This window comes from Ischnura elegans, chromosome 3 (genome assembly GCF_921293095.1).
Source record: "Ischnura elegans chromosome 3, ioIscEleg1.1, whole genome shotgun sequence".
In the NCBI taxonomy this organism is placed as follows: Eukaryota; Metazoa; Arthropoda; class Insecta; order Odonata; family Coenagrionidae; genus Ischnura; species Ischnura elegans.
The window spans coordinates 106,550,741-106,571,942 of NC_060248.1; the positions used below are offsets into that span (position 1 = coordinate 106,550,741).

At 42.0% G+C, this 21,202-nt stretch overlaps 1 protein-coding gene across 3 annotated transcripts in view; it reads right to left on the reverse strand.

The window, feature by feature from the left end:
- The window catches only part of LOC124156323 (sodium bicarbonate cotransporter 3), a 621,570-nt gene that overhangs the window by 230,992 nt on the left and 369,376 nt on the right, over positions 1 to 21,202 (reverse strand). The window contains exon 1 of one of the 3 annotated variants that reach the window (XM_046530806.1): positions 12,724 to 14,589. The exons of the other annotated variants lie outside the window; for them this stretch is intronic. The gene's annotated coding sequence lies outside the window, so the exon portion shown is untranslated. Of the gene's footprint in view, positions 1 to 12,723; positions 14,590 to 21,202 lie in introns of those variants that run through there. 3 annotated transcript variants of the gene reach the window in all.

Below are 21,202 nucleotides of genomic sequence, written 5' to 3' on the forward strand. Positions count from 1 at the left end.
ATGAGTAGTCTTCCCACTGTTAGCCGGTATATCAAAATAACGAAATAAAAAGAAATAATTATTCAATTTAACATAATTTTAAAAAACAGCTCTAGGATTTCGATGATACTGCATCTATTGATGGAAAAAATACCGGTCGAATACAATTTTGCGGGCAATCGATTTTTAATTGTAATGAAAAGTTCGACTTTTAAACAAAAATCGAAATCTGACAACCAAAATATCGATTAATGGAAATAATCGGCATTTAAAAAGTTTTACACTAAATTAATTATTGATTATTAAAAAACACTCTAACTACAGTAAAGGACGTCATGATTGTTCCCTTTGGTACCAAACCCTCTTGCCTGTATTGTATTCATATGTTTCGTATACTTTTACAAGAAAGCAAGTATAAAGAAAGTACTTCATTATACACCTTCATATCTATTCAAAACCCAATTATACCGTTTCCTTCATATTCTTATTCCAATGAAAGCGTGAAAGCGCGAGATTTTCGCCATAATTATATAGAATAATAAAAAAGAAAAACTAAGCTCATAACGGCAAAATTATTATTAAATTATAGTCAGCCATATATTTCTCCGCAAAAAGTCTGGAAGCACCTCATAATCAGTGATGGCAAGTGAAACGAAACGAAAATGTTTCGTTTCGACCCGGAAGGAAACGAAAATACGAGACCTAGGTTTAGTTTCGTTCCCGCACGAAATTAAAATTACTAAGAAGTTTAGTTTTGACTCGGGACGAAACTTTACTCCCGGGAATGAAACTAAATTAATCGAAACTCCGCTGCTCATCGTTCAGTTTCGATCCCAAAAGTTGAGTGGAGGGGAAAAAAAGGGAATAGTTTCGATCCATTACGTTTGACATACGTGTAGAGAGGTTAAAACATCTAGCTCAAAAATGGAATGGCCAGTTTGCGTTCACCGTTATCCTGTTGGCGGTAAAAATATGAGTTCCCCATGCATCTAATGGCGGTAGGCCAGTGGCGGATACAGATGGGGGGCGCAGGGGGCGCGCGCCCCCCCTTGCGGATCCGCATGTATTGCCGAACATTGCAAAACCACAATTGTAACTTTTTTATATCATAAGATGGCATTGTCTTTTACATGTTTATAATCACTTTAAATAAAATTTTCATATACTCTGCCTGTGACTTGATCACCTTTTATTACGATAAAATTAAAGACAATTCAAGATATGTTGCGCCCCCCCCCCCCCCTTGAGTTTTTTCTGTATCCGCCACTGCGGTAGGCCGAACCTCTACTTCATTCAATAATGCTGCGTACTCGGTGTGTCGGTCGAAACTAAATCATTCGAAGGTGAAGCACGTGTTCCCTCCGATACGAAACATAATCTGTGTTTAGTTTCGTCTCAGAGTTTTAGTTTAGTTTCCAATCGGAGTAGTTTTGACTCCGATTACGTTTCGACCCTGAGTTTAGCTCCCCGGGTTTAAATCCATTTAGTTTTGTTTCTACATTTCGCTTTTGGGAACGAAACTAATGAAATTTTACTGGTTTTGACTTTCCTTTAGTTTCTATTGCCATCCCAGCTCATCATTAATTTATAGGAAGTGATAGCAAGACTAAATACATTGGATTGAGACACTGGTGGCATTGCCATATATTGCACGCAACTAGCCAGAGGAAATTTCGTTGACAGGAAATACGAGATAACATCAGATAACCGATTTATGTAATCGTTATCAGGCTACAGATAGCAGGACAAGGTTACTTAATACTAATTGTGTAACGCAAATTACCCTTAGCAATATGGGTGGGGTAAGTTTCATTACTAAACCTTCAGTCTCTATTTAGTCGAATGATCAATCAGTAACTACCGGTTACCAATTTATGGAGAGCAAAGTGATTTTAGACCATGAGTAGTCTTCTGATTATCAGCGGTTATATCAATATAACGAAAACTTACTTAACAACTTAACCAAATTCTTTCAGAGAAGGAGGGATTTATTTTTTTATATTTTATATGTATAAATATACGTGATTTAATTTTTGAAATGATTATAGAGTCACTTCCGACATATTTGAAGGAAAAAATCGAAAAGCTTCATCTCACTTATCTGATTGCATGCTTCGTGAGAGACTGACTCGATAAAAAATTTAATTTTTTACAACGGTATCTATTCACAAAAGTATCTACAATGTTAAATGGAACTATTCATAATGAGATAGAGGAAAATAATGGAAAAAACCAACTCAAAACCACAAAATTGAGAGGTGTACCTCAATCATCCATTTCAGTAATATTTGATAGAAAGAGATAATGCTTTTTACGGTTCAAATGAAAATGCGTGAAAACAAAAAGTAGTATATTTCTTTAGGTATCATTTTACCCACAAAACACGTAATGAACACGATACAAGCGTAAAATAGTTATCATAAAAAGTAGGGAATAAAAGCTTCAATCTAGCTATCAGTGATGTGACATAGAACAAGTGCCTAGCATAGAGATAGACATTAGAGATAATGGTGACACGAGGAGTTGGCGTCACGATGACATATGATGAGTAAAATCTGGAGCCATCTCCGTAAGCCACGCATGACTCAGCGAAGAACAAGGCGTGAACTGCGAAGGCTAGGGCACACTTGTCGTCAGGATATCTATTCAAATTTTATTAAAATATCATCAACCCTATCTTTCGAGGAAGAAGAAAATTTTCCATTTGGCAGAGGTGTACACATCTCCACAATTGTATAGTGTTTAATTCACGGTTTCATGTCCGTGCGACAGTGGTATTTCTGGAAAACGACAATGGGTGAGAGCCGTGGCAACAAGGATATTAATCCTCTGTGGTTGACGTGGTTTCGTAAAATCCAAATAAAACTGAAGACTACCGGTACTACTTTGATATTGCTTTGACTTATTACAAAGTTTTTGCGGCATTGTCTCAATGAATGTAATACGAATACCTTTCCCCTTAATAAGCTAATATACATAGTCTTTCATTGACTGTAGTAGCCACAAAATTGAAAACTGAAGACTACCGGTACTACTTTGATATTGCTTTGACTTATTACAAAGTTTTTGCAGCATTGTCTCAATGAATGTAATACGAATACCTTTCCCCTTAATAAGCTAATATACATAGTCTTTCATTGACTGTAGTAGCCACAAAATTGAGCCTTAATATTAAAAGAGAATCGACACAAAACCTCAGCTGCAACCACCATGCGTCCCTAACCTTTAAAATATTGGCATTAAATTGTCTGAATTCTAGAACTGAGTGGTCAAAATAAGGTACAGCCGTAAAGGGCATTTTCTCGAATGATTACCAAAAAAAGAACTTGATGTATTGTCAGCACAAACTGACCTTTTCCCATGCTGACCAGTTCAGTATTTTCTAATGCAATTCTCAACGTCTCGAAGGAAGCAATGAAATCGCACGTTCATGAATGAAGTTCAGCCACAAAGGCTACAAAAGCGAAAATGAATCATAGTATAAGTTAGCAGATACGAATTTTCTGAAATATTATAGGTCAACGTCTTTTGACGGCCCGTTGGAATGAGATTTACAGCTGTCTAACACTTATATCTATCTATCATCCTATCAGTTTAAGCAGCTGGGATTAATCGACAAAATATCACTGAAAAAACCGGAAAACTCTTCAATAAATTTCAAGATTATCTTATCCTGATATGGATATCAAAATTGGGCCATCGACCTGAAATGTATTTCCTGAAAAACTCGCTCTTTTTGAGCGGTGACAGTTCAGTATTGTTGGAGTGGAGAGTAATTGAACTCTTAAAAAGCACAATTGATTGTCGTTGATCTCTATCCAGAAACCGAACATTCGATCGTCAAATTAAGATTAGTAATTAAGATTTTATGCAGTGGCTAAGGGAAATAATGGTGAAAACTATGACTACACATGAATAAATGAAGAGGAAATCAAATTCGGCCGCCGAAGTATAAAACAAGATACTAAGTATGATGAATATTTAAGATATAGGAAACCTGGTCGCAGCTAAACCTTACGCAAACAAACGCGAAAAGAAACAATTTTAGGAGTGCGGGAGGTTAGCGTCACAAACGATTACAATACGTAAAGAAAAAGATGTAAAAAGTACTGAAAATCGGTTCCCGATGACAGGTATGCTGCAAGAATAGGTAAAAAATGAACGTAGGCAAACTATTGCCTGAATTTATTCTGCTTCGATAATGATTGAATAATCGGTAAAATATCAAGAAATTAGTTACAGACAGCAAGAAAAAATATTGCCGAATGAAGATATACAACCTTTGTAAGTTTCTACAGATTTTTCTTATTTGGCATGAAGTACCAAATGAAAAATCCGTGTGAAAATTTACAAAAGTTGTATATCTTCATGTAGCATGAATTTTCAATTCAAGTCCGAATTGATCGACTTAAAAAACATAAGCTCTAAAACACCACGGAGAATAACCACTTCGAAATCAAATAAATTCCACCGGACAATCATAAGTAGTGAGATAAACGAGGTATGTTTTGGGACGATTGGAAAAACTAAACGCATTATTCAGCGAGCACTTAGTGTGGGGAAATATCTCTCCCCGAGCCCAGATGGCCTCTCATATACGAAAATATTTCGCGATAGTTCCAAATGATGCAAGACACCGCGCAGCAGACGAACGGACCGGGCGTTCCCGGAAAGCAACCGGGCCTGCTTCTCTTCTCCACATGGCCCGGGGCGTGATTCCACTCTTTTCCTCGGTCGAAGGCGTGGGCGAGCAGAAAAAAATATCCCTTCACGAAACGCAAAGGAGCGGAGAGAGGAAGAGATCTGTTTCGCAGTCAACGAGAACGCTCTTCTTTCCTCGTTTCGGCTAAATAGCGACGGTCACGTCTTAACAAGGAAAGTCTCCGAAATCCGAGTCTCGGAATTCAATCAAATTTAGCAGTTTTACAGTCCATCGGGCGCCAATATTGTAACCAATCGGGACTCAAAATCAACCTTTCCGAAAATAAGTTGGTGACGTCAAGAACTCATGCCGTGCGGTTCCCCACTCCACGGCTACTTTTACCGCCATGCGCATCGGCCTCACGTTCTAACAGGGGGAGTGTCCGAAATCCGGATCAAATAATTCAATCAAAGTTTGCAGTGCTTAAAACGATCGGGAGACAATATCGTCGAAATCGACGCTTTTCGAAAATAAGTCGATGACGTCAAAAACTCATGCCGTATGGTACTCCTCGGCTACTTCTCGGCCTTTCGCATCGGCCTATTGTGTTTCATTTTTGTTTAGACTGCTGTCAGCGATTTCTTCCCCTCAACTAGCAGTTCTCCATGATTGAGTTAATCAAACGGAACTTAAACGACATCACCGACTCATGAGAAGTAGGGTGCAACTTTCGCGTTTTGAAATTTTACCCTTTCAAGAGAAAGGGGAGGATTTTTATTTGCCGTGATAACTTATCTTTCCCCTCCAGCTACCGAATAATTTCATTTAACTGTGATTTAGTGTTAGAGTGAACGACCCCATAGCTAACAAGGGGAGTGTCCGATGTACGGGTATCAAAATTCAATCAAACTCTGCAGTTTTATGACCCATTGGGCGTTGATCTCCGATCGTCCTCCCTATAGGGTTACACAGTATGGAGAAAAATTGTGTCATGAAATTATAACCCTGAATGTCCTTAATGTTTACGGATGCTCTAAAAAGTAATGATTCACGGATATTTTATCTCTACAGATCTAGGTTTCCACTATTTGATAGCCACGACTGAGTTATAATCGAAGTAATAACGTCTATCATAGAAGGGCTCCTTAATAAGGTCTGTCTGACAGCCGAAATCAAGGTCGTTAACGGTGGCATAACTAGGAGTATGCTTTGGAGGGGGAAGAGGGGGCCTAAAACCCGCAACCCCCAAGCAAACGGGACCCAGGTAAATTTTTGTGAAATTACATACTTGGAAATACATTTTGTATCATATTTGCACTTAAATTTAACTTTAAACATGTGCAGTTGTTATGTGTCAAAACTAGACTAGTTTTAAATATTTTTTTGCTCTCTGAGGCTCTATGGGGGAGGATCTATCCCCTCATCCACCCCCCATAGTTACGCCACTGGTCTTTAAGAAGGATATTTCTGTAGAACATTACTGAGACAATTTGTCTTTGAATAATCATAATACGTGAATGTACTCATTCCTACTACCCCAACCTCTCCGTTTTCCCTCTACCACTCCTGTTCCAACCTCCAGCATACTCGCAGATACGAAAATGTGCGACTTGGAAAGATATCGGAACACGTGAAACACGTAGCACGGGACTCTAAAGTAGAGGGCGCGCAGCCGGAGACAGTATGCGGAACCGACTATCACCAGCTAAGCGGAGCACGGAAAGGGGGCTAAGGAGAAAAAAAGAGACAAGAGAATGAGGAGAAGACGGACGAGAGTGAGTCGAGGACAAAGAGACGACAACGCTTCCCAGTGTTCGAAATAGAGACGGAAGTCTACGGGATAAAGGAGTGTCAAACACGCTCAAGAAGCGTGTGCTAACTTATCTGTCCCCGAGCACGAGGGAGCGAGTTAAAATGCATTAAGGTTCCCACTAAATGGATAATGATTTGGTGTTTCAATAAAAGTAACTGAGAAAGACGATTTGTAGAGGAAGAACATCTTGACTTAATACTGAATGAATGGTTCTTTGCGACAAATTTATTGAATAATGTCCAACGCGTTTAGACTCTTAAGCCATTCTCAAGTACACTGGGAAAAGGTCAAATTCTGGAGTCGTATTCATACTATTTGGATGAGCGAAATCGCAATACCATAATTTTGACACATATTCCGTCAGTAATGATCAACAGAAAATTTACATCTACCGATCTAGATTTCAAATACTTGATAGTCACTACTCATTACTTGACTAGTTGATATCATCCATCATATCACGGTTGTCTAATAGAGATAGAAGTCTACAGGATAAAGGAGTATCAAACACACTTGCGAGGCGTGTGATAACAATCGGTCACCAAGCGCGAGGGAGCGATTTTCAATTCATTAAGGTTTTCACAAAATGAATAATGGCTTCGAGTTTCAATAAGTTAATCAAGAAAGGCAAGACGCACTAGGAGGACATCATCACTTAATAATGAGGAAATGGTTCTTTTCCACAAATTTATTTCGTAGCATATGACACGTTTCAACCGATAGTTTGTTCTTAAGTACTCTGGGAAAATGTGAAATTCTGGAGTTAGATTCATACTATAAGGATTAACGGGGATAGAAAGAGGAAGGGGAAGATTTAGCGTCGTCGAAATTACTTCCTTTCCCCTTAATCATTGATTGTAATCCACTTTTAATCGATCAGATTTAATAGCAAGATTGAAGAAGTGGAGGTGCGTCATTGAAATTTATTTCTTTCCCCAATATCTTAAATTTACCAAAAGAAAAGCTGTGAATATATGATTGGAGTGGTGTTTCTAATTAAGGGGCAAAATTTCAGAAGTGACGTAAATGATATCGACTCATAATCTATCACTGCTCTGTGCTGAAACGTCATATTCTGAACGATCGTGGATTGGCTAACCCATCTTCCTGAAATTCCGTATGTTATATTGTTATCTCTTTATTAAGCATTAAGTTTGGTGTTTCAACTTGAAAAATGGAATCACCACACAAATGTAATATATATATATAGATTTTCAGCAGGTAGGCAGGGTGGGCTGATCCGCAAAAAATGCTCCTTGTAAACTTACCTTAACAGGTAAAATACAATTTTATTGGAGCTTTAATAATAGAATAATCTACTATGGAATTGGTGCCGTCAAAGACGATCGTCCTATTAACAATTAGGTCAATATATAGTAAGTCTAACAGCGACACCTACACCTCCATTACCTCGCCGATATAGCCTGTAATGCTTCCTTCGTTTACGCAGAAAGGATACACTGTTCTGCAAAAAAAAGTTCAAAAAATGCCTGGCTACAATTTAGGGTGTTTCTGGCTAATTTTGGGTCGCTGAATCCGAAAATGACCTCCGTTTTTTTCTATCAGCCTCCATTTTTACGAGCAACCCCGAAATTGGGGAAAACAACCCCTTATCTAAACTTATCATTTTCAAGGGACTTTTACTAATGTTATCTGCTTCTGATTGAAAAAAACTGACGTTTTAAGGCTATCAGGGTCAAGAGAGAGACAAACTTGACTGGGGTTGAAAAGAAAGAAAATTTTAAAAACATTGAAATAACCATTTTTCTTCGCTTCTTATTGCATATGATATGGTATCTAATAGAAAAGTTTTTAAGGGATGAATACACTGTTCACCCCCCCCCCCCCCCATTTTGTAAAGGATTAATATAACATAAAATATAAGAGGAGATGGGGGGCATACGAGTAGGTATAGGAAGTGGTATGAAGAGCCTTAGCCCTGATAGCCTTAAAACGTCAGTTTTTTCAATCAGAAGCAGATAACATTAGTAAAAGTCCCTTGAAAATGATAAGTTTAGATAAGGGGTTGTTTTCCCCAATTTCGGGATTGCTCGTAAAAATGGAGGGTGATAGAAAAGAAATGGAGGCCATTTTCGGATTCAGCGACCCAAAATTAGCCAGAAACGCCCTAAATTGTAGCCGGGCATTTTTTTAACTTTTTTTTGCAGAACAGTGATATTTGTCCTCTTATCAGAAGCCTTCATGCATTCATTATAATCTTTGTCTCTCTTACGTGAGGCTTGATACCCTGGAAAATATTTAGAGGGAACACAAAGGTAAAATCACAGACATTCATAGGAAAATTTGCGCTGATAAATTCCGCCTCCACGTCTCAAATTTCTTTACCGTTAATCTCTCGCTGGTTAAGATCAACCGGTGCTATGCCTTCCTTCAAAGGGAACATTGTTTGGACGCGCTTGCGAGACAATGGTACCAGACATACGTTAGACAAGCATTGCGGTCACTTCACCTGATCGACAGGTTATCCCGTTACACTTGTCCAAGAAAGCGGACACCGACGGATTTTACCTTTTCGCTAGATTTTTCTTTTGGCAGCACCTAGCTACCTTTGGCGGAAGAATCACTTTGGCTGCTTCGCGAGAAAAAGGGACGTTCTTTTTGGCATCGATCGCTTCCTTTTTCACCCTCGAAGGGATATATATATCAAAGAGAGAGAGGAAACCTCCAGGGGACGCCAATCCGCAAAACGTTCTTAACAGGTCGCATCACTCCCGATCAACCGGTCTTACTCAGTCTTTTTTTCATGATGCATTACTTCTATTTTAAGACTTAAGGCTACCAAACTTAACTTTCCAAGGTACATAGAGTACTTATGAAGGATTTAAAACAGAAGAATTGTGTAAGTGATAAAATACTAGTGAATAGGAGCATTGAATGGTGGGCTAAGTCAAACCATTCTTCGGATTACTGATCATGAGCAGGACAATGTAAAGGCGACATTTACACAGAGGGTGAGCGTTTTAAAACTGAAGCTATGAAAGTTAATTTTACATGGGATGTGGAGTACCGATGAATGATGTAAAAGAAAAGAATTATATATATATTTTTTTTAGATCACGAGATGTGGGTCAATTGTAAATATTATTTATTTTTTCAGACTTTGCCTACGTTTCGGACATTATATTTGTCCATCCTCAGGGCTATAAAAATGATAATGTATGATACAAAATTAGTTAAATACAGGCAATTTTACAGTTGTTATACATTAAAATACATGGAAATACATATTCAAAATTTACCTTTAAGTCTGATGTTGTTTTTATTTATTTACAATTTGGTTGCTTGGATTTCTTTCTTTGTTGGTTATATTTTGCTAAGGTAAGTAATGTCTGTTCTTTTATTGCAGCTTTTTTTATTTCTGGATATGTGGTACATTTCTTTGAATAATCTTTTTGATAAAACTGGTTCTGTATCTAAAATTTTGGCCTCTTCGAAACGAAATGAGTGACTGTTTGTAATTGCATGATCTGCTAATGCACAAATTTGAATTTTGGTCTTAATTGATGTTTTTATTTTATATATATATATAATAAGGGGTCGTGAAGCATAAAGTTTGAAAAGAATTATGTTACTGATGAAAGATTACTCCATGGGAGAATTGGATGGGGGGCTACGTAAAATCAATCTTTGGAGGATTACTAACGCTAAGGATGACGATGTGGGTTCAGTATTTACACCAAAGGTGAAATACGCCATAAAAAAATAATTTGGCTCTGCCGTATTGCCGGTCCGGTATACTACCACTTACACCCGTTCGCGAGACTGCGAGCAAAGTCACTTGTTACATACCGCGCTTCGTCAACATTTGCCTCAACCTCACCTATGAAAATATTAATCTGCGAAATTACTAAGGTAAAACATTCAAATTTGAGATTTAGGTAAACGTTGGTAAGAGTATCCTCTATACACCATTAAAACTTCAAGATGACTCCTAGCTTATGTATTAAATAATTAGTCCGTTACGAAAGAATTCTACATATTCGGTCAGGAGTTTAGACGGCGACGGACAACGCAAATTATGATCATTCAATGAAGCATTTCCGGAAATTATAGAAAGAGTTACGACTATCACCTCGACAAACATTTTCGCAACCACAGTGAGGGATTTGGCTGTTTTAACCCTCAGAGCTAAAATTATTCCTGAAAAATACCGGCTTCAATTAATTTAGATAAAATTACGAGTCACCTCTGCATAAAAACTTTCACAAGCTTGCGCAAATTATTTCTGGAATTCCACAAATATTCTACATCCTGAAATGATGCATTTGCGACGTTCTCTTAAAGCTTTTGAAACAAATTATTGAAATAGCTTCACTCAATATTTAAGGTAAGCATATTGAGTTCAGTGACAGGATAACAATGAATTTTCACAGATAGGGCCATTTCTTATATTGGTGGATGAATATAAGCTGTAACGCATCGTGGTCGGACCAGATTTCAAATTAATATGCCAAAGAGTGGACGCAAAACCTTTAAGGAAGCCCCTCCACCATATCAAGCAACTGCGTAGGTGAAATTCGAGCCTACAACAATTAGTACTGCGGAGAATGATTAAGGGGCAACGAATGAATGAGGAAGCCAATCAAAATACTACGAATTAGCATTACGAATCGCCCTGAGTTTGGGACCTTCCTATCCGATAATAAGAAATCAACAAAGCTACCGAAGAAAAATAAACCAGTTAACATCGTACAGCCGCAAGAAGAAGGAAACATCTACACGCTTGCTTGAAGTAAACCGAGACTTATATCGGAAGTAATTTTAAGCGATTGCACCCGTATTGAGATTTCATTAAGATCGGAAATTGTGTGAGGGTCAAAAATGCTTTTCAATTTTCACAATATTAAGCCCGATACTCAGAATATCCTTCACTTTTACTTGCGCATAAAAATACTCATGTATGATATTATTATAATTTCACGTGTATAATAGGAAATGTCAAAATACGCAGCGAAAATTAATGTTTCCATATTCGGCATAAAAATAAACTATCAGGGGAAGCTACACAACCGCGCACAGCATTAAGTAAATAAATGTTCAATGAAAGAAAAAACTTCGTTAATGTCACCGCTATATATTAGAAAAAGCACGACCTGGGTTTCATAACGTCGTTATATCGTCAGGTCAGTGAGGACCTGAATTATGGAACCCGGATGGTGTTTTTTCAATTATACTGGTGGATCTAAAAAAGTTGATTCTTTCATTTTCCATTGAGTCAGCCGCAGTTAAGCCCGAAATCATTAGTTATAAAAAACATGTTCCTTAATTTCACCGTAAGTCACACTGCTCAAGGAAGACTCAAAAAATAAAATCAGAAGAAGTAAGCGTGATGGAGTGGAATTTTTCCATAGAGAAAGAAACACTTTTAATTTTCACGATTGTAAACTTTTACTCCCTACCACAGGTTTCTATATTACTACATCATTTTCAAGTTACAAAATGATTCCATTTCTGGTCCCCACAATGGTCCACTTTATACCTATAAGATTCATTGACACCTAGGTCTGGAATAATAAAAGTTTACAACCGTGGAAAATTGTGTTTCTTTTTTCACCATGGAGACTCAACAGTTCGCCAAGCTGGTCGTCTAGAGAATGATATCAATCCGCAAAACGTTCTTAATAGGTCGCCTTTGCTCCCGCCCAACCAGTTGCATGCAAACTATTTCTTTTCTTGACACATTACCTAGTCTTTTTTTTCAAAACTTAGTCTATTAAAACTTAAATTTCCAAGGTATGTAGGGCACTGATGGATCTAAAACAGAAGGATTATGTTAGAGTTAAAAGACTAGCCGGTAAGAGAAATGAGTTTAGGGCTACATCAAACCAATCTTCGAATAACTAATGATGATGATTACGATGATTTAAAGTTAAAATTTACACGGAGGGTGGAATTCGCCGTGAAGAAATTATTCGGCACAGCCGCGCAAATAATAATTATAATCGGGAATAAAGAATTTTAAAATATTGAAAAATTGCAAGTGTTTCTTTTTCACAATGACGAAACAACAGTTCGCCAAGCCGTTAGGTAAGGGAATGATATCTAACCATGAGAGAGAGGGCGTTGAAACTGGTGCTATCTGTATCCGACCGAGCACAAAAAAGAATGAGTCGCGGACGGCGAAGGGAGAGAGGGGAAAGGCGGAAGTGGAGGGGGAGACTGAAAAAAGGAGGGGAGGGGTGACAGAACGGGGGGGGGGGGTAGGTGGAAAAGAAGGCCGTCGGACACAAATATAGAGCGAGAACCCTGCATTAAATCGGCTACGAACCTTGTGTGAGGCGGGGTAGAGGCGGAGAGACGGGCGACGCGGAGAGGCGCGTCTTCAGCGCTGCTGTGAAGCCAGCCGGCTCACGATGCAGTCCGGTCCTCCTCGACTAGGGTCTGGGATTATCTCTCACCACGCCTCCTTCCGTCCGGGGGAGGAAAAACGCAGATGCCCCGTTGAATCTTGTCTAGAATCTTGAATTTCGTCGACAAAGAGGGCTCAAGTTTTCCTTCGTCTTAAAATAGTGAAGTAGAGGGGCGTATCTTGGGGTAAAAATTAATTTTTCCCTTCAAATACGAGAACTCATCTTCTCCGATCCGGTTTCGATGAAAATTTGATCTCTCACCTTTCTTCGATGTTTATAAATCTGATGTCCACTTTTCCTAACCCAAAAATAGCACCAATTTTAACTCGCCGAATGCACTTCTGTTGCCTAAAATCCTATTTCATCCGCTAATGCTGAATTCTTCAGGGAATCTTCCTGAACCGAGAGTCAGATGACCAGCCTTCCCACGTGGAGAGGGCGTCAACTCAAGTATCGGCTGAATAAATAATTTTTCCTTTAACTGAGCGTATATTTTCCGCTAAAACAGCAAAAAAAAACAATAAGTAATCAACTACTCCAATACGTGGCAGTTCTAGCACCAATTCAAACAATGCCAAACCCAACTCTGTAAAACCTGGCAAAACGTATTGTATCGGAGCGTATGCAGAACTCCTTCCGATACTCTTGCCGCTATCCCCTTCCCTCCTCTCCTCCAGCCTCCGGCGGCTTGCGTCTGGACCAGCGCGAACCGCCCAACCTGCTCCGCCCTCTTTGGATGCGGAAGCGCCGGAGAGATAGTATATACACGGAGATAGAACTAAATTACGAACGCACAGGTTGCGTACACACACATATGCATATGGTTGAAACAAAACACACACACTCACTCACACTCACGCACACCCCTTTCAAATAAACACACTTTCTTTTTAAATTTTATTTTCTCCCTTTCAATCCTCGCTCTCTTTGGCCTCCTCACACGTCTCTTCGTCTTCCTTACGGGACGTAGCCATGCACATCGTCGCAGTCCCCCTCAGAGACCCACAGTGTTTTGTGTAATATGTCTGTCTGTTTCCCCTATATGTCAATCCGCTCGACTGAGCAACACACTGAGTAAGGGGGTTGAAATGGGAATGAAGAAGGTAGTATTTGATAGGGTACACTGAAGTTTATAGTTTGATTTGTGGTGAAGAATGATTTAAGTTGTATCTTTTCCGGGGACTACACTTCGGGGGAGAATTTCGTCACTGACTTTTGGGATCTTAGCAAGCCGGCCTGTCAAAAACAAAATCACAGATCACACATGGTCTTCGTCTGCGAGCAGTATAACTCGCAAGAGTCCACGCGAACGACCACTGATCGCTGAAAAGCGACCAACTCTTCCAACACACCTCCCTCTTCTCCAACAATATATACCGCGATATTATCCTTCCTTTATCAAGATCGCGACAAAACGTCTTTTTATCTCTCGCTTGAAGGGAGCGAGGGAGAGGTAGTTACGATCCCTCTGAGAAGTAACTTCTTTCCCCTTACCGAAGCGAGATAAGTAAGTGGTGCAGTCAGACTTGACTTGTTAAACCTCTTCTTCCTTCCCCAGACCTCCCTGCCAGAGCTGGAGCTGAAGGAAAGAGAGGAATCAGGAGAGAGAAGAAAGAGATGCGGCGATAGTGCGGCCAGAGCGCACTGCTGGATGCGCGGAAATGAGACGAGAGTCCGTGTGCTTCTCGGGGAAGACGAGATGTTCGAGGCGAGGAGAAGGGGGAGTGGCTCAAGGGGGAAGAGGGGGTTGCAGGGAGCGACGCCGCGAGGGAGAGCGGAGAGGAAGGAAAATAAAGGGAGAGAGGAAAAAAAGGAGAGAGATATTGCGTGCGCCCGTGTCTGTCTCCACGCGCCCTGTGGTACGCACGCAGTGTAGTGCGCTTGTGTGAGGGAGAGGGGCAGACTAGGAGGAGATGGCAGGAGACCGGTTCCGAGCAGAACCCTTCACACGGCCTTATCACTGAAGCAGCTGTGCAGGCAGTGCTGGGATGGTGGATTTGAAGGGGAGCGGCAAGGGAGCTCTTTGGACGAGAAAGGAAGACTATGCGTGATGTAGCACAACAGGATGATAGCGCAGTAAGAAGATTCGAGGAAATGAGCAGGAAAATAAATATGTAAGGAATATTTGGGGGTATATTGTGGGGAAAACAGCACACAAACCGGAGATGGTATGGGCCTTGAGACCACGCAGCTGGGGGATATTTTAGGTAGTAAACTGCAGGATATAGTGGTTGACAATGCAACTGCAGCGAGATTTAGGTATTACTTGACGTCAGAATGGTCCTAGGTAGGTAATGAGGGGAAGACGAGCTGCTAGAAGATATATGTGTGTCACTGGGACGCATAGGCGTGTATCGGGTCAGTGGAAAGAAGCAGAGAGGAACACCCACGTCGAAGGTGCAGATTGGGGAGGAAAGAGTCCCAGCAGGAGGGTTCAGCCGCTTTGGCGGGCGTAGGTGGCGCGAGTGCACACACAAACTGCCCCACCAGATGTCGGGGCGGCACGTCGGTCGCGCGCAGGTTGATGCTCACTTTTTTTCTCTCTCTAGTTTCGAAACACGCCCCGCTGACTCTGGTGACGGTTGGCGGCGAGTTCGGTTGCTCCTTTGGAGAGAGAGAGAGAGAGGTGGAGTGACAAAAAAAATCGAAACTCTAGGGGGGGGGGGTGGGAGGGGGCGAATCGTTTTACTCTCGGTCTCTCTTCAAGTACGCACACTCTTTCCTCGTCCGGTCGTTCCAAAAAGGGCGCGCAGGAAGGTCTGGAGCGCGTGCGTCGCTGGAAATGGCGCCGGGAGAGGCTCCAGGAGAGGGAGGAGATAGGGGAGGCGTCGAAAATACAGGGGGGGATGAATATTCCCCTCCCCGACCGAGGGATACGATCGTGCCGCGGCTGGCGATTGGGGCTGGTCGCTTGTGAAGCCGCACACGACTCCCAGCTGATAAAAGGGCTTAACTGCACACAGTCTGGCAAAAAGAATGGGGATAGTCTTCTACACCGACGCAATGCCTGTATCTTTTGATGCCTTTCGACAGCCTCCCTTCAGGGGAATAAACAGAAAGATAGATGCGAGGAAATTAATATCAATTATTGCTGTGGAGAGAGGCTATCTCGTGCCGATGAACACGTCTGAGATGGACTTGAGACAGTATGTACCTGCAGGATCAGATAACACTGTGTACTTCTCGTCTTCTACACGTCCCATTTGAAGATATCTCCCAGGTAATGTAAATGTTTGCTGTAAACGATAGGCAATTTTCAAGTATTGGAGGGATTGATTTTTTTTAATTCGAAAGATTTTTCTTCTTTTCAAATGTCGAAACTCGTCGCGAATGTCGACGACTCGGCGTGATGTGCAACCATCGGTTTATCTCGGAGCGAGACTGATCCACGCAGGCGCCAAAAAACAAATTTCATTCATACGAGCGCCGGTGCGAGATGGCTAGACGAGCCAAGGACGTTTTCTTCGGCGGCTTTGTCACCTACTCTTTATTGGCACCGCACTTCTATCGCTCGATTACAGCCGATTGAGTTCCGATGTGTCCCGATATGTCCATTTTTCAACGCGAAGGACGGTTTACTCCAAATTTCAAGTTCAGTAAAGGAAGTTACACGCTCCTTTGCCTGGTCACTGCAGCATGTAAATGCGGAGGAATCCCCTCTTCGCCCGTCTCTGTCCTATTCCAGTCGATCGACTTCCGATGGGAGAGGCTGCGACAGCCGGAGACAAAACACGCCGGCCGGCCGCACGTTGGTGGACCCAGTCCAGGCGACTGACCGTCTCGTCCGACGGGTTGTTGGCACAACAAGGACGCCTCGGGCGTGCGGGGGGAGGGCTCTCCCCTTCTCAACTCTCAAGTCCCACCGCCGCAAGTGTTTCACCTGCCTGCGCAGTGGTCGCCTATGTGAACAGTGATCACCTCAGCAACGAAAAGCACTCGTGCACTATACATGCACCACTTATTTTACGTGAGGTAGGAAGCCCGAAAGTTAAGTTCGCGCGTTCTTCATTGCCATTGTTGTCATGACGTGGGCGGCTCCCGTGAGCGATATTGGGTTCTCTTTCCGTTCACGGTCGCTCAGGGAATGAGCGTTGCGGCGTTAGCTGGATAGAGGGAATGTGAGGAGAGGGGCGTGGCGGGTGTACGGGGGGTGGGAAATAAGTCTGGAGAGGAGAAGGGGGGTGAGGGGGCGTGGAAGTCCAGTTAACCGTTCAGAAGATAGACGAGGAGGAAGGGTTGTGAGGATAGATTAGCTTAGGGTGCTGAATGGGGAATTGGGGCGGAAAGATACTTTAACCTCGACAAAAAAATGCGCCTTCGTAGGCTAAAAAGGTGAAGATTTCTGAGGGAAATGCTGTAGATGATTCCCTGCGAATATTACAACGACGTTTTGCACGCCTCTAAAAAAATAGCAAACGCTCTCCGATGGATGAATTATAGTCCGAATTTCTCTGACTTTGACCCAGCTGTAACGAAGGCACCCAAACAGCCACGGCTATCAAACGAAAAGTAAAAGCAAGAATGTGAAATTTTATCTGTAAGAACCCTAAAATGATGATTTCCCAGAGAAAATTTGAGGGACGTGGTCTTTCTTTAAACGCTAGGAAGGGGATAAACAGTGACCCCAAATATTGACTGAAGGTTTAATTGCTCTTTTCCGTGATTACTACAGCATTTCATGAGGCGAAATCAGCCTCAAAGGTCACTGAATAAGTTTACAAGTACACTGTACCGGTGGATATGTAGTGCCATCGAAGCATGTCACATACGACACGAGTAGAGAAAGAGATCCTCCGCATAATAATTTTGTAATTCCGATAAAATATTATTCTCAGGCAGAAAAATCGCCTTCCATCACACCTTCAAGGTCTTATTTCTCTATGGAGTTGAAGATATGAAAAGACAGTCCGGTAGGGTACCAAGAATTTCTCAAAAAGGAAAGAGCAACAATATATCGTAGTCTCCTTCCATCTCCGACACGACTTATCTTTATGTATAAGACCTGGATTACACGAGACTCGGGTAGAAACTGAACGCGCGAGAAGTCAAGAATGGATGACGGGATAGGACAAAACAATCTCCCTATGGCGGGAGGACTTCAACACTTGCCTACGTGAACGGACGATAACACACACACACGAAAACACAAGACAATCGATTCGGACTCAGCGCCGACGGAAGGGAGGATGGTAACAGCATGGTTAAACGGCTAAAAGGGACTGATAACGGAAGCGAACGGGTTTCAACGAATAGAACTGGGGTTAAAACAACAACAGCACAAGCAGCGGGAAAAAACACGCTCGAAAAAAAAACACTAACACGTTGTGATGGACGTGAACACAAAGTGAGGAGAAAAGGAGAAAATATCACACGATTAATCCGAATCCCGGGGATTGACACAACGATTCTAACGGATGCATACGTATACGCGGTTTACACATCCAACCAAAAACACGAAGTCGATAACGCGACTGGCAATGTTTTTGTTTCTTCCTCACGCCGTCCAGGAGGAAAATGGAGGGGGAAGTTAGAGGGGATGGTTGCCGGCGAGACAGGGGTATGACTGAACTGCTACCGTTACAAGGCGATGCGATGCAGCGAACGTTCGCCAAACCAAACGAAGCAGAACAGCAGTCACATGAAAAATAACTTATTTTTATTCCTCATGTAACGCTATTTTACTCTCAACTTGACCCTTAGTTGAGACAGTAGATCACCGGACAGTATTCTCTGGCGTGCTTATCTACTTCTCTCCCGAACACTAGTTTTTTTCATTTGTTCTATCATTGCAAAGCGATGCAGCGAACTTTGGAAAAAACAACCTCCCAGAACAGCAATCACACAAACAATAACTTAAGATTTCTTCCTCATGTAACGTGATTTTTCACTCCAATTGACCCTTGGTTGAGACAATGGATCCCTGGGAAGTATTTTTTGGCATGCTTATCTACTTCTCATCTGAACACCAGTTATTTTTTTTAAATTCTTCTTTCCTGACCCGACTTTTCTAAAAGAGTCCGTGAAACAGGCACTCATGAGATAGCACACTAGATATTAATAGATTTATTCCCCTTTCACATGGTTTTTAAGAACCATCCTCACTCGTCGTCCTTCATAAAAGAGAGCTGTACGAAGAACAGTCGAAAAAAACACAAGATATACTCTTCCTTCTCCAACAATGGGTCTTTCTATTTAATCAAAGTAGATTTTACTCTGTCCTTGCATATTGACAGTTGGAGTAAAGACGAACGTCTAAGGATGAGTAAAGATGGGGCACTACTCAAGGAAAAATATCTTAACGTATAACAGTACAATAGGCGTAGAAGCCAGACGATCCGAAGTAGCAAACGTCAATGGAAGCAGAGGACAGAGACGAAGCACAGTGGACAAAACAACACAAGAAGTACCCTTCCTTCACCAACAATAGGTCTTTCTATTTATTGAAAGCAGATTTTATTCGGACCTCGCACGACGACAGCTGGAATAAACACGTACATCTAAGGACGAGACTCAAGGAAGAATTTCTTGACGTGCAAGAGGCGTAGAAGCCGGACGAGGTGGCAAACGTCGATGGAACAAAGACGAAGAAGAGAAAGAAGGGGTCTTGTCGAGAGGGGAACTTGTGCAAAAATGTGAGGTGATATAACGACGGAATGAGGATGAGGCTCTTAAAATGTTCCCTCCACGATGAGAGGGTGCAGGAGGGGGCGAGGAAGAGGAGAGACATCGAGGGAGGGGTCGCAGCCCTGACCACACCTCAACCTCCCCGCAAAGGAGGCGTGAAGGAGTGCTGCTATTTATTTTTTTTCGACGGGGACTCCAGGTATGAAGTGGGCGGGGCAGGAATTAAAATCGCGAGCTCACAGAGAGGGTAGACGGTGAGGTTTTGGAGGCGGAAAAGTATCCGGAACACCAATTGTTTTTGCCTCGATCCTGAGGGTTGCTTCCATGCGAAGTAAAATGTAGTCCTTATCAATGAGGAACTGTAAATCTTCCACCCAAAAATTTTGAAACGCAAGGTAATTCAGGATTTTCCGCTGTCACACAAGTTTTTTTCCACGACTGTCCTCTCAAATTGTAATCTTAACAAAATATAAGGGCTACTGCAATACGAAGAATAGTTGACGTAAACACACGGCATAGACTTTTCTTACTCCTTCTTCGAAACTATACTTCTCTCTTCAACCAAACTGAATGGAGGGAGAGAGAGAGATATTGTATATTGATGAGAGAAGGGACAGACATATGCTGCAGCATTCCCACTATCCTTCTAGCATAAAATCTTAGTAAAGAAAAAGACGACAGCCTTACGAAGAAAGTTCGGAAAAACCACAGGCTTCTTGTTCCGTCTTCAACGCTGAAGGAACAGAGAGACCATGTATATACATTGATGAGAGAAGAGAGAGACATATGCGGTAACGTTCCCTCTATCCTTAGAGCATAAAATCTTAGTTAGGAAAAAGACGACAGCCTTACTAAGAATGTTGGGAATAACCACAGACGACTTCTTCCGTCGTCATCACTAGAGTTAACTCAATGCAAAACTGACAAACAGCTTGACAGAAGAGCTGAGGGAGTGACAGGCAGACAAGAAAAAGAAGAGACAGACATGCATATGTGCGCGAGCGTCCACTAAGCTTCGCCCGGTCGACTGCACTCGCTAGCCCCCTTCGCAGACCGGCTGGCTGCTGCTCCTCCACGCCCGCGTTGCCTACGGGGAGCGCGGGGGTGTCAGAGGATCGGCGCGGCGGCTAGCTAGCCAGGGCGGGGGACATGCCGACTGACTGAAGTGCGGGGTAGAGCGGTAGAGGGGAAATGGGATAGAGAGGGGTATGCTGGGGAGAAATAAGAGGGGGATGGTAAGGAGAGGGATGAGGTAGGGGGCGTGGCGGGCGAGAGAGTGCGCGACAAGTGCACGCCACACGGAAGGGTTGGGAAGTGGAGAACGCAAGGTGGCATAACTTATCGTTGGGTATTATTATAGTATTCCACCGATTAAGGTAGGTATCCATGGAGTACTAAAGAAGTGATTTGGGAGCCTTCCTTTCCTTCCAGCGCTGCCTTCTTCAATTCACTGTAAGGCCTACTCCCTTTCAATCTATCTAAAAATCCTATTCTTTTCCTTCCCCTCCCTCGTTTCCGAGCATTCTACCCTCTAACACCATTTTCAACATCCCCTCCCCGCTAGGTACTTCTCCCATCCATACCCTCTGTCTCCTCCGTACCACATCTAAAAGCTGCCTACCCTGGCCAACCATATGCAGCACTTCGTTGTTCTTTTTCCTCTCCGTCCATTTCACCTTCTCAATTCTTCTCCATACCCACATCTCGAATGCCTTCAATCTTCTCTGCTCTTCTTTCCTCAGAGTCCACGTTTCTTTTGATTGTTGAGTACTA